The sequence below is a fragment of the Lissotriton vulgaris genome, chromosome 9, assembly GCF_964263255.1.
Source record: "Lissotriton vulgaris chromosome 9, aLisVul1.2, whole genome shotgun sequence".
Taxonomy (NCBI): Eukaryota; Metazoa; Chordata; class Amphibia; order Caudata; family Salamandridae; genus Lissotriton; species Lissotriton vulgaris.
In genome coordinates, this window is record NC_141697.1 from 875251902 (window position 1) to 875265676 (window position 13775).

The window sequence follows — 13775 nt, forward strand, 5'->3', positions numbered from 1 at the left end:
GCCTTTCATGGTTCAAAAAAATATAAACAGTATGTCTGTGTATATATAAAGAGGAGTGGTTGTAAGTGTCTATATGGGTGAGTGAGTAGCTGCATGAGTTAGTGACTGGGTGGATGAGTGCCTATATTAGTGTGTGAGTGGTTTTGAGTGAGCAAATGGGTGTATGAGCTGCTGTATGAGTGAGATAGTGAGCGTGTAAGTGGCAGTATGAGTATGTGAGTCAGTGCTTGGAGGAGTTAGTAAGAGGGTGCATGGAAAGATGTATCATGATAAACTGAATGAATTCAGAAGTGCCTCTATGGGTGAGTGAGTAACTGTATAATTGGCTGCATATGTGAGTAAGTGGCTGTATAAATGGTTGTATAAGGGACTGAAAGAGTGTCTGAGTGGTTGCATGAGTGAGTGATTAGGTGGAGGGAAACAGCCTTTAGATCTCATGCTTTACATTGCATGCCATTACAACGCAGTCATTAAAACAACTGCGTTGTTACTACGCAAACTATTACATCGCGCAAGTCGCTCCATATACTTGCTGTAGAAAGGCAGAAGGTGTTGGATTTACAATCCACGATGTAATGGATTACCTTGTAACAACCTTGTTGTTGTAACAACCGCTTTGTAATGGAATGCGATGTAAAGCATGCGTACTAAATGCATATATTCTAGGTGAGTGGGTGTCTGTAGAAGTTAATGACTGGGTAGGTGTGTGGGTCTAGGGAAAAGTGATTGGGTGTGAGTGTCTCTTTTAGTGAGTGTCTTCATGTGTAAGGGACTGTGAGGCAGATGTATCAAGATTTCATTTTGCGAATCCTAAATAGCGATTTTTTGCGAATCGCTATTTAGAATTCGCAAAATGGAATGTATGTAAAAATTCGCTTTTTTTCTTACGATTTTTAATATTCTTTATTTGCGAATTCGCATTTTGTGAATTCACAAATAAGGAATAATTTCCCATGCATTCCTATGGGCCAGAAGGCCCATAGGTATGATTGTGAAGTAATTCTCAAATTGCGAATTTGCATTTTGCTAATCGCAATTTGAGAATTATTTCAAGGGTGCAGGGGTGTCTCAAAGACACCCTGCTGCATCCCTGAAATGTACATGTGTGTGCATATAGCGCACATACATGCCCTATGGGCATGTGTGTGCGTCACATGCCACCTTAAAAAATGACAATTTGTGCTTTTTTAATAGAATTAGCAAATTACCATCAACAACAAGTTGGTGGTAATTTGCGATTTCTTAACTAAAATTCGCAAATTGAATTTCCTACATACATAGCATTTAAGGAATCGCAAAAATTGCGATTCCTTAAATGCTATGGCAATATAAAGAATTGAAATTTTTTGCGATTCCTTAAATTGCGATTTTTTAATACATTCCAAAATATGCAAAAAGGCCATTTGTGATTCGCAAAGGCCGAAATTCTGCGAATTTCGGCCTTTGCGAGTCGCAAAAGGCTTGATACATCTGCCCCTGTGTCAGTTTCTGCTTGATTCAATAAATATAAGTGTGACCCACTCTATGAGTGTAATACTTAGTCAGTGAGAGGCTGTATGATTGAGCACCTAGTTGTGGAAGAGGCTGTATGGGTAAGTGGCTAGTCTTGTGAGTGCTTGCATGACAGAGTTACTGTGTACATGAAGGTCTCTATTGGTGAGTGGCAGCATGTGTCAATGGTTGTGTAATTGTGTGAGTGATTTTCTGAGTGGCTGTTTAGGTGAGTGACTGGCTTTGTGAGTAGCTATATAGGAAAGTCTCTGTGTGTCTTAGTGCCAGTATGAATGGTTGACTAATTGAGCGATTAGGTGGGTGAGTGTCTGCATAAGTGAGTGATGTGTGAGAGACTTGGTGGATGAGTGCCTGTATTAGTGTGAGAGTGAGTGTATGGGTGAGTGAGGGAGTGTGTTGGGTTTACGAGTGAACAAATGGGTGTATGAGCTGCTGTATAAGTGAGATAGTGGGTATGTAAGTGTCACTATGAGTTAGCAAGAGGGTATATTAGTGTGTTTCTCTGAGTGAGCGAGTGAGTGACTGTGTGAGTGGCTGTATGTGTAAGTGACTGTATAAATGGCTGTATAGGGGACTTACAGAGTGTCTAAGTGGTTGTATGAGTAAATGATTAGGTGGGAGAGTTTCTATATAAGTGAGCAACTGGTACTTTTGTGGATCTAGGGGTGAGTGACTGGGTGTGAGTGGCTTTTAGTGAGTGTCTGCATGTGTGAGTAGCTGCATGAGTGAGGCTCTATATCATTTGCTGGTTTAGTCAACAGGGGGTGTGAGCTACTGTAAGAGTGATATATTTAGTATATTAGTGCATGTATGAGTGAGTGACACACTGTGTGAGTGGCTGTATAGATGAGTGAATGTGTATGTGAGGTCTTGAATGATTGAGTGAGTCATTGTGTGTCTGACTGTATAGGTGAGACACTGAATGTGTTAGTGCCTGTATGTGTTAATGATTAGGTGGGTGAGTGTATATATAAGTGAGTGACTGGGTGTGTCAGTCGCTATATCGATGAGTCAGTGGGTAGGTAAATGTATGTACAAGTCAGTCACTAGTTATGTAAATAGTGGTATATCTGACTGAATAGAGTTGTAAGAGACTGTATAAGTTTGTGGCTAGCAGTTTGAAAAGTTGTGTGGGTGAATAAGTAACCGCATGAGTGGTTATATTGGTGAGTGATTGTGTGTGTTGGTACTTCTTTGAGCACATCAGTGACCAATCAATCAATCAATCAATACATTTGTAGAGCACGCTACTCACCTGTGAGGTTATCAAGGCGCTGAAGGGAGGGGGATGCCGGTACTGCTCGAATAACCAGGTCTTGCGGTGTCTACTGAAGGAGAGATGGTCCTGGGTCTGTTGTAGGTGTGCGGGGAGGGAGTTCCATATCTTACTGCCAGGTAGGAGAACGATTTTTCTCGATGGTGGCTCTGCGAACCCGTGGGATGGTGGCGAGGGTGAGGCTGGTGGAGCGGAGCTGGCGGGTGGGGGTGTCTAACGAGAGGCGGTTGTTGAGGTATTAGAGGCCCATGTTGTAGAGTACTTTGTGTGCGTGGGTGAGCAGCCTGAACGTGATCCTCTTGCTGACGGGGAGCCAGTGCAGGTTTCTCAGGTGGGCGGATATGTGGCTGTGGTGAGCGATATCTAGGATGAGTCGTGCGGAAGCGTTCTGTATGCGCTGAAGTCGATTCTGAAGTTTGGCTGTGGTTCCTGCGTATAGGGCGTTCCCGTAGTCCAGTCGGATGGTGATGAGGGCCTGGGTGACTGTCTTTCTAGTTTCAGTGGGGATCCACCGGAAGATCTTTCGGAGCATGCGCAGGGTGTTGAAGCATGAGGACGAGACTGTGTTGACTTGCTTGGTCATTGTGAGGAAGGAGTCCAGGATGAATCCCAGGTTTTTGCGTGGTCCGTGGGTGTTGGTCCGGTGCCCAGCGTCGTGGGCCACCAGGTGTCGTCCCAGGCGGATGGGGATTGTCCTAGGATGAGGGCCGCCGTCTTGTCCGAGTTGAGCTTCAGATGGCTGTGCTTCATCCATTCTGCAACATCTTTCATTCCGTCCTGGAAGTTGGCTTTGGCGGTGAGAGGATCTATGGTGAGGGAAAGTATCAGTTGGGTATTGTCGGCATAGGAGAAGATGTTGATGTTGTGTTTGCGTGCGATGGTGGCAAGGGAGCTCATCTAGATATTGAAGAGGGTTAGGCTGAGTGAGGAGCCATGGGGTACACCACAGATGATCTTGGTGGCCTCGGAGCGGAAGGGAGGGAGGCGGACTTTCTGGGTTCTGTCGGAGAGGAACGATGTGATCCATTCCAGGGTCTTTCCTTGGATCCCAGTGTTGAAGAGGTGGGTTATTAGAGTGCAGTGGCAGACGGTATCAAAGGCTGCTGAGAGGTCCAGGAGGATGAGGGCGGCTGTCTCTCCGTTGTCCATCAGAGTCCTGATGTCCTCGGTGGCTGAATTGAGGGCAGTCTCGGTGCTGTGGTTGGCTCGGAAGCCGGACTGGGATGGGTCGAGCGAGTTGTTGGCTTCGAGGAATACAGTCAGCTGTTTATTGACGTCTTGTCGATGACTTTAGCTGGAAAGGGGAGAAGAGAGATGGGGTGAAAGTTCTTGAGGTCTTTGGGGTCCGCTGTTGGTTTCTTCAGAAGCAATGCAAAAGGGGATGATGGACGGAGCGCTTGAGCAAATCAAACACTCACCCCCAGTCAACTGATCTGGGTTTAATCCATCATCATTCTTTAGCTCACTCTGCCACCCCAGTTCCGACATGGCCATATGCAAATCAGTCTGACCCTGTGCCTCATGGAAACAGTCCAGTCCGAACTGCTAAGCCTTGTCTTCCCGGGACCGGAAACAAGCATCCTGGGACCGGTTTCGGATTCATAATCCTCATCAGCCAGGCTATCTTGAATCCAGTGGCAAAGTGAGCAAGGGACGCACGTCTGAGCATACCCTGCCAACTTAGGGCGAACAAAGCAATGCAAAAGGGGATGATGGACGGAGCGCTTGAGCAAATCAAACACTCACCCCTAGTCAACTGATCTGGGTTTAATCCATCACCATTCTTTAGCTCACTCTGCCACCCCAGTTCCGACATGGCCATATGCAAATCAGTCTGACCCTGTGCCTCATGGGAACAGTCCAGCCCGAACTGCCAAGCCTTGTCTTCCCTTGACCGGAAACAAGCATCCTGGGACCGGTTTCGGATTCATAGTCCTCATCAGCCAGGCTATCTTGAATCCAGTGGCAAAGTGAGCAAGGGACTCACTTCTGAGCATACCCTGCCAACTTAGGGTGAACAAAGCAATGCAAAAAGGGATGATGGACAGAGCACTTGAGCAAATGAAACACTCACCCACAGTCAACTGATCTGGGTTTAATCCATCACCATTATTTAGCTCACTCTACCACCCCAGTTCCGACATGGCCATATGCAAATCAGTCTGACCCTGTGCCTCATGGGAACAGTCCAGCCCAAACTGCCAAGCCTTGTCTTCCCTGGACCGGAAACAAGCATCCTGGGACCGGTTTCGGATTCATAATCCTCATCAGCCAGGCTATCTTGAATCCAGTGGCAAAGTGAGCAAGGGACTCACGCGTGAGCATACCCTGCCAACTTAGGGCGAACAAAGCAATGCAAAAGGGGATGATGGATGGAGCGCTTGAGCAAATCAAACACTCACCCCCAGTCAACTGATCTGGGTTTAATCCATCACCATTCTTTAGCTCACTTTGCCACCCCAGTTCCGACATGGCCATATGCAAATCAGTCTGACCCTGTGCCTCATGGGAACAGTCCAGCCCGAACTGCCAAGCCTTGTCTTCCCTGGACCGGAAACAAGCATCCTGGGACCGGTTTCGGATTCATAATCCTCATCAGCCAGGCTATCTTGAATCCAGTGGCAAAGTGAGAAAGGGACTCACATCTGAGCATACCCTGCCAACTTAGGGCGAATAAAGCAATGCAAAAGGGGATGATGGACGGAGCGCTTGAGGAAATCAAACACTCACCCCCAGTCAACTGATCTGCGTTTAATCCATCACCCTTCTTTAGCTCACTCAGCCACCCCAGTTCCGACATGGCCATATGCAAATCAGTCTGACCCTTTGCCTCATGGGAACAGTCCAGTCCGAACTGCCAAGCCTTGTCTTCCCGGACCGGAAACAAGCATCCTGGGACCGGTTTCAGATTCATAATCCTCATCAGCCAGGCTATCTTGAATCCAGTGGCAGCGTGAGCAAGGGACTCATGTCTGAGCATACCCTGCCAATTTAGAGCGAACAAAGCGATACAAAAGGGGAGGGCTGGTCAGGAAGGGGTTGAGAAGATGTAGCAGTACTGAGTTCCTTTCCTAATGCAGTGATTTTATCAGCGGCTCCCCCTTTCCACGCCACTCCCTCTGGCCTCTCCTAAAAACCAAGTATGTTGGACCGATTTCAAATACTATGACAAAGACTCCGTCGCCAAAATACTCTCCACCTTAAACCCGAATAACCACTTTAATGACCCTCTACCATCCAACTGCCTCGCTGCTGCCTCCCAATCCATTTTCCCTAGCTGGACTGCAATTATCAACGTCTCTCTCCAGCAAGGATTGATTCCCGATGCTCTGAAAGCCGTCCAAGTCCTCCCTATTCTAAAAAAAACATCACTGGATCCTGCCTCCCCTGACAACTTCTGACCTATCGCTTACATCCCTCTAATAGCCAAAGTGTTAGAGAAGTGTGTACAACAGTAACTAAGCAAACACATCAATAACTTCCACCTACTTGACAACTTCCAATCTGGATTCAGACCAGGGCACAGCACTGAATCTACTATGCTCCACATCGTGGACGATGCCCTCCAAGCCCTAGACCAAGGAAAAACCTGCCTTCATATCCTCCTAGATCTTTCCTCGGCATTCGACATGGTCAACCATGAAAAGCTACTCGAACGCCTCAAACTTTGGATGGGGTTGGATGGCTCTGATTTAGAATGGTTTAGGTCCTTCCTCCACAACCGTTCACAGAGATTCTTAATTGATGCCATTCTATCAGCTCCCACCCCAGTCACGGTTGGAGTCGCTCAAGGCTCAAACCTGTACCCCACCCTCTTTAATATTTACCTAGAGCCGCTCACCAAAGTTCTTCGCACCGCTAACATCTCCTACCATATGTACGCGGATGACAAACAACTATCCATTAAAATCTTCACTCGAGGAGATCCTTTCCCTGAATGAGGCCCTGAAGCTGACTGTCCAATGGCTCGCCTCTAACCAACTCAAACTCAACGCAAAGAAAACTGTATTCCTCCTAATCTCCCCTGCAAAAGCCAACCCTGAGATTCAGTTGCGGATCATGGACATCGCAGCCTTAAACTGCCTGCCGACTATCGTGGATTCGGCCAAATCTCTAGGTATAGTCCTCAACAGCAACCTGAACATGCGGGACCACACTAACTTGATGGCCAAGTCAGCCAGGTTTCATCTGAGCTCCTTATGAAAGCTGAAATCATTCATCGAGGCTCCCGACCTAAAAATGGCAGCCAAGTGATGGGGAAATACTGGCACCCTCCCAGGAGCATATCATGAATGAAACTCACCAGACATAGCAGGTTTCTCAGAAACAGAGTGAAATGTATTTATTGGTACCAAAAGCATGCATCATTGCTAATTAGCAAGGAAGAAGTTAGATCTGCCACCTTAGGGGCTCTCAGACCGCTTCTTCCCAGAGTGACAAGTTTCTAGTTCTTATATACTCTATGAAGTGCCATTTCAGCTGAACTAGAATAAGGCACCAAGCCAAATATGGCTGACATGGATGTGCAATGTCTGCACCATGCAAAACAGCCAGATATGGGCAGACCAGAAAGGCAGGCTCTGCACTGTGTAACATTTGCATATCATGTAGCCAAGACAAGCAAGGTGACCTGTAAGTGTGTACAGAATAGCTTGTTGAAGCTTGTCCAGTCAAGGTCAGATCGGAAGCCATTTTGAGCTCCAGACCCCATGTTTATGTGATCTTATATAATCATAAACTCTTTGGAAGTACATGCAAATGAATGTATATGGATATTCATATATATTTTGTAACAATCCCCCCTTTTGGATATACCTATCCAACATTAGTGTAAAACCAAAATATATATATGTCTATATATGTAGGAAACATTAGTTACATATCTTTAGATGGCATTACACAGTCTTTGCATAAAATGCATATATTGTCACATTGATACATCTTGATGATATCAATATTATCAGCAGGCTGTTGTGATACCAGCAGTAAGTGTCCAACAAATATTGTCTCTGTGCAATGCATAGTGCTACAGTGACACTTCTAACTCAGTTCCTGGGCACCTTTTGCAAGTGTCAGTAGTTTAAAGGCACGCAGTAAGCGGTCTTTTGCAAGTGTCAGTATTTTAAAGGCACGCAGTAAGCGGTCGTCTGCTTCTCTTCCTGGTCCGCAGTCTTGTTCAGGGGCAGTGTCACGGACCTGCCCTGCGTTGTCCTCTTCAGTCTATTTTTCTGCAGGTGCAGGTGCAGACCATCATGTGTACTTCACACAGCAGCATCAGTAGATGTAGATGTTGTGTCCCTCTGACACTTTATGATGGGCTCTCATGGATCGTAGAAATGGTCTGGTCTGTCCTCTTCTTGACTGCTGTGTTGCTCTGGTCCTCTGGTGACAGATGGACATCTCTTTCTGGTACCGTCCTCTCAGGTGTTGAGGCTCTGCCTTGCGTCTTCTCCCCTCAAACCATTCATGGCGTTTGTTCACCGTCTGTGGTCCAGTCCCCCTAAAACTCAAAGAAACAGCTTTTATTTTTCTCGCAATGACCATTTATCCATAATCACCTTAGAAGTCCTTGCCACATTGCAGGCAGTCCTAAATTCAGAGCCATAGGCCATTTCAGGAATGTTCCATCGGTTGCTTTTACTAATAATTTATTTTTGTATTTTTTTTAATTTTTTTATTTTGAAGTTCATTTACTCCTCCTGGCCTCAAGTTGGACGGTGGTATGGGGTATGCATGTTATACTTTATTCCCAAAACCAACCTCTTCAGCATAAATGTAGTCACTAAGTGATCTCCTTTTTATCTCTATTTATGCCCTGTTGGGTCCCTAGCCTTGGAGAGATGGCTTTACTGAAGTGCTGCGCCCCGGTTGCTGCATTATTCTTTCCTGTTGGATACACCTCCATTCATTTTGAAAACATATCCACCCACACCAGCAAATATTTAAATCCATTCAGTGGGAAGCAACATGCATCTGCGCATTCATCCTCCCTTGTGCAATATCAGAGGGTCCCTGCTCCAGTCTTGTAAGGGAAAGGAACATTCTGCGTGGAGACACAGGCATCTATCTCATCCTGGTAGGCTCATACTCTTCATTATTCAGCTCACATCCATCATCAATCCTCCCTCTATGTTCATCTGATGTTGCAGACCATTGTTCTTCCTTTACATTAGCTTACTACAATTGTCTCTGAATGAGCTGTATTTTTGGAATGCTTTATTCATTAGTCCCATCTGCACTGGCTGTAACATATTTTCATTTAATGCTGTGTCAGCAATGGCATCATTTTTGGCTAACGTACTATTAGCTCCTATGTAGTCTTCATATTTTATTACCGCTATCCTAGTGTACAATAGTATTGCTTTTAACAACATCCTTACTAAAGGACCATTTTTAATAAGGCGCCCTGTTTCTGTTATGAATCAGTGATACTTCCACAGCTGGTCACAAATAAGAACTGCAAAGCATAATGTGAGTCAGTTTAAATGTTAACAGTTTTACCCTTGACTAGTATTCATGCTTTGTTATGGCATACAGCTCATCTTATTGGGTAGATGTTCTAAGTGGCAGAGCTGCACTTCAGCTATTGCTATAGCATACCCTGCTCTGTAATCAGTGTCTATCAGTCTGCAGGAGGAACCATCAGTGTACCACTCCTATAGTCTAACTTTCTTAATGGTGTCTAATCTTGGCGGGGTGCCGTTTTCTACAATCTCAACACCAGCTTACTTAGGGGTCATATCTTTTCCTAAGAGAATGGATCTCATCAGAATAACCTATTGCAGGTAATACTTTTGACAAATTAACAGGTGGGCATCTTACATGGTGCCATTATAACCTGTGTGCCTGCTAGCAGAAAAATGTTGTGTCGATCCAGGCAGCAACCACTGCACCAAATATGGCACCTAGACAATACAGGTATAGTCCAACACAATGAGAGCCATCCTCTCCACCATCACAGCTGCTGACCCCCAATCACTGCAGAAAGCAAAGTCACATAGTTGTGTCCCACAGGCCTTTCTTTTCCAGCTGTGTCGGCACATCATTGGCAGCATCACTTCATTTGCAATGTTATTTTGCTCTGAAACAGAGATGGAAAGGCAGTTTGTAGTCAGGCAGACCAGCAGTCCCCTTGAAGGTGCAGTACACAATGTCTCTTTCAATTTCTTGAAACAGTTTGCAAGTTCATTAGTCATAGCATCTGCATTTATGGACCCATTGATGGCAGCAGTTCATTATCCCCAGGAAGGACATCATTCCTTTCTTGGTGGGCAGGAGCTGAATGCCCTGAATTTAATTCTGTCAGGTAATATGCTGTGGGTACCTTGGAATATCACAAAACCCAGGTAAGTCATCTCATTTTGGCAGCACTGGCATTTTGACAATGAGTCTTCTCTTCTCTTCTGGAGGTAGTTCAGCAGAGCTACAGTGTCTTTTGTCACAGTCTTTCACAGGCCTTAAGTGATGGAGATGTCACAAGGAGCTTATCAGCTTACTGCAAGACAATGTACCGCCTTCCAGGCATAGGTGGCCAAAGTCTCTCTTTACTGCCTGCGCATTGACATTGGGACTCACAGTGAACATAGTGGATTTGGTATCTCAGTATGATGGCAAAGATTTTTGCCACCCAGTGGATGGACTTTAATGCTAAAACCCACTGAGGAGAGAAAAATACTCTGCCTCTACAGGTATAAATAATAATATTGTTCTGGTGTCAGGCACAACAGGCTCTAAGGGGACCACAAGTTCAAGGTAATCACTTTATTGGGACAGCATTTTTTCACCAGCCTCTCTTTTTTTTTTTTTTTTGAGAACTTTTTATTTATTTATTTTAAATATCACTTTGTTGTGAGGGCATTATATCCTTCGGTATCAAGTTTGTGCTATATAAAACTTTATAATAAATATATTTATCCAAAACCTCTTCGTTCCCTTTATCTATAAACTTCTTGTTAGTTATATGTACATCCATCCATTTCCTTTTCATATGTAACAAACTGCAGTCTAACAGCAGCATTCATCATCTCTCAACACATCTCATTCATCATCTCTCAACACATCTATACGTGCGCTACAGAGGTTGTATACAACAGAGAATCCTTACTGAAGCTGTAAACAGTACTTGCTCTGTTCTAACCTATCATTAGGCATTTGTGAATAAATTCCATTTATTAATAAATATATATAGATATATATACTGTTGCAAAATTATATTTATTTATATTAAAGTTGTGAAATGTATCCCTTTATCTCCCACGTTAGTGGAAACATATTCCACTTTGGTGGAACCATGAAATTCGCCTTGGGCATGGCTGATATCTTCATCCTGATACACTGTGCAACAATAACACTGATACCATACTCTTATCTACTCTCTGGTATCTACGCTGCACCCCTTGCTAATGTTATTTAGTGGAATAAACCCACCCTGTATATTTCCTGCAAATTTATTATTTCTCAAAAAACAGTTATATCCCCATCTGCTCCTAAAACAATGTAATTTATCCTTTAGCTAATGGTACCTAAACAGATCTTTGGTGTCCAATGTGGTTCCAGGAAGGCTAATGTGATATCCCTAATAATATTAATATGCATTGAGAATTAATTTGGACCCTAATTTCCCTAGGCACATTATATTTAGACATCATTAGAGCAAAATGTACATTTACTTGTAGTGTTGTACCCTACAATGGTAGAATCAGTATATTTAATTAATATAAAGGAATTTAAGTTGTTTAAACTACTCTTCAACATTACAAGCTTTCATAGTGTAATGTAGAAATCACATACTGTCACAGTGGGTTAATCTCAGATACAAAATGCTCAAAACTCCCTGCATGGACAGACTTCACATTACTTGTACAGGACTGCAGACACTTCTGAAATTATTTCTTTTAATAAAAGCACCTACAGCAGGAAAATTCCAAACTGCTAATTCTACAGGCCTTCTAGTGGGTACATTTTCTTCAAGATCCAAACTATGCAACATCAGCTCTAATAAGCACGGTCAGCTTATTTACACAGACTAGCTAATAAAGCAATGTAGACTACTCATCCTCTCATTAAAACATCAGACAGGATGTGCAGTAACATAGCATATATATATATTCATTTTATTAATGCTAACACTTTTTAAAACCGTATTACTGAATAGCCAATTAAATGTCTCATGGCTATTTCATAGACCGTTTAGACAGGCTCAAAAGAGATTGAGAAAAGGAGAGAGCAACCACATTTTTTCTGCATTTCCCTTAGCATGAGTGCATATAGTTCTTGCTTTGGCCAAAAACAAAGTACGTAAACTTCTCATTCTCTCCCTGCTTGCCATCTCCTCTTTCAAAAATTTTAAGAGGTCAAAATGTCAAAGACTCCCCTTGCTGTTGAGCCCTTTGAGGCTTATAAATGTGGACCTCGACCTTCTAACCTATTAGCAGCTGTTCTTCCAAGGCGTTCCCTATGTGTGTTATTTGTTGAAGGAACTTCTCCAGAAGCAAGACTTAGGGTCCGTGCCTCCGTGGTGATATTTTAAAAGGTACGATCACATTGGAAAGTCTCGAGAAGCATGGCTGAAAAATATTGCTGCTCTGCGCCAGCACGCCCATATATCTTTCTTTTAAGGTAGGATCTTTATTATTTATTTTATTCTTTAGCACTACGCCCCTCCAGCACCCCAAAAAGTGGCTTAAAACATCTCAGTTTTGAGAACGCCATAATTTTCTACCAGTATTCTTGTGCATGAAAGCAAATGATTGCATAAATGCAGGTCTCTAGAGCTACTCTGCATTTCTTTTGAAAGCCTTTGTATTTGACACTGCAGCCATTAGGCCATACTAAATTTTAAGGTTGTCACTAAGAGACAGTAATATTGGTCTTGTTAGATAAATTAATATCCACACTTTTCATGTGGTGCAACAACATAGTTTTACCAGTTGGAGATACATTTTAATGTGCACATTCAAAATCTGGATATATATACTTTGATATACTTTGCACAGAATATTTTTTAACAGTGCTAAATATTCCAAACCAGTCTAAATCTATTAGCATTTTTTATTTTACAGCAGCTCATCCTCTGAGCAGCCACCCATTAATGTGAATGCCTCTTAATATTTAATATCATGTATCTAAGGCCACATCAATGTCTATTTTTAATATTTGTTATGTCCTAGTTTTGTAGAAACCCAATTTCGTTTTTCTCTGTGAGGCCTACTTGTTCTATTTAGTGCATTTTCCTAGGAACAGTCATTTACATGTATCATGTAAAAAATGTTTTTAAATACACACTGAGGTAACCAGGTCTGTCTCTACCAAACCATTCCCCCACACTCCTACAAATCTATTTCTGCTGACCTTTTCTGCCCTTTTGACACGTCCTGAGTTTACAGCTGCCAAGAAGCCTCACATTCTGACTGCACCACGATAGTAGTTCCAGTAGAATGCTCCATCTTTTTATTTTTATTTTTCAATGCATGCCTTCTTCTAGGCATTGTTTTTGTAAACCCATATCAGTGTTGAAGCTGCTGGGCCCTCACCATTCTAACAAGCACTGGCAAAAGCAAAAATCGTTTTTGGTCTCAAAAGTACTCATTGCCACAGGAATTCTGTGCACTGTACAAAACTACTTTGTGGGTCAATATGCTCCTTGTGCAAGAGCAGAATACAGTCACTCACAGTGATGCCAGCTTAGAGAGAGAGTGACAGGCATACTTTTGATGTACACAAAAAGTCATGGCTAACGTCAGGCCTAATTCAAAGCCCACTTATTAAACAAAGTCTCAAAAAGTGCATGCATGGTGTATATCCTTGCATATATAGGCCAAGAAACAGTACTCCTAGAAAATATTTGTGAACTGCATTTTTCCATGAGCAACTCTGCATGTGTTTATTTGCGCATGTGAAAATCTAAATGTTTCCAAGTTCACTTTTCCTCCAACCACTTTTTCCTAACACTGGAAGAACTTTTATGTCTGCCACTGTCAAGAGTACA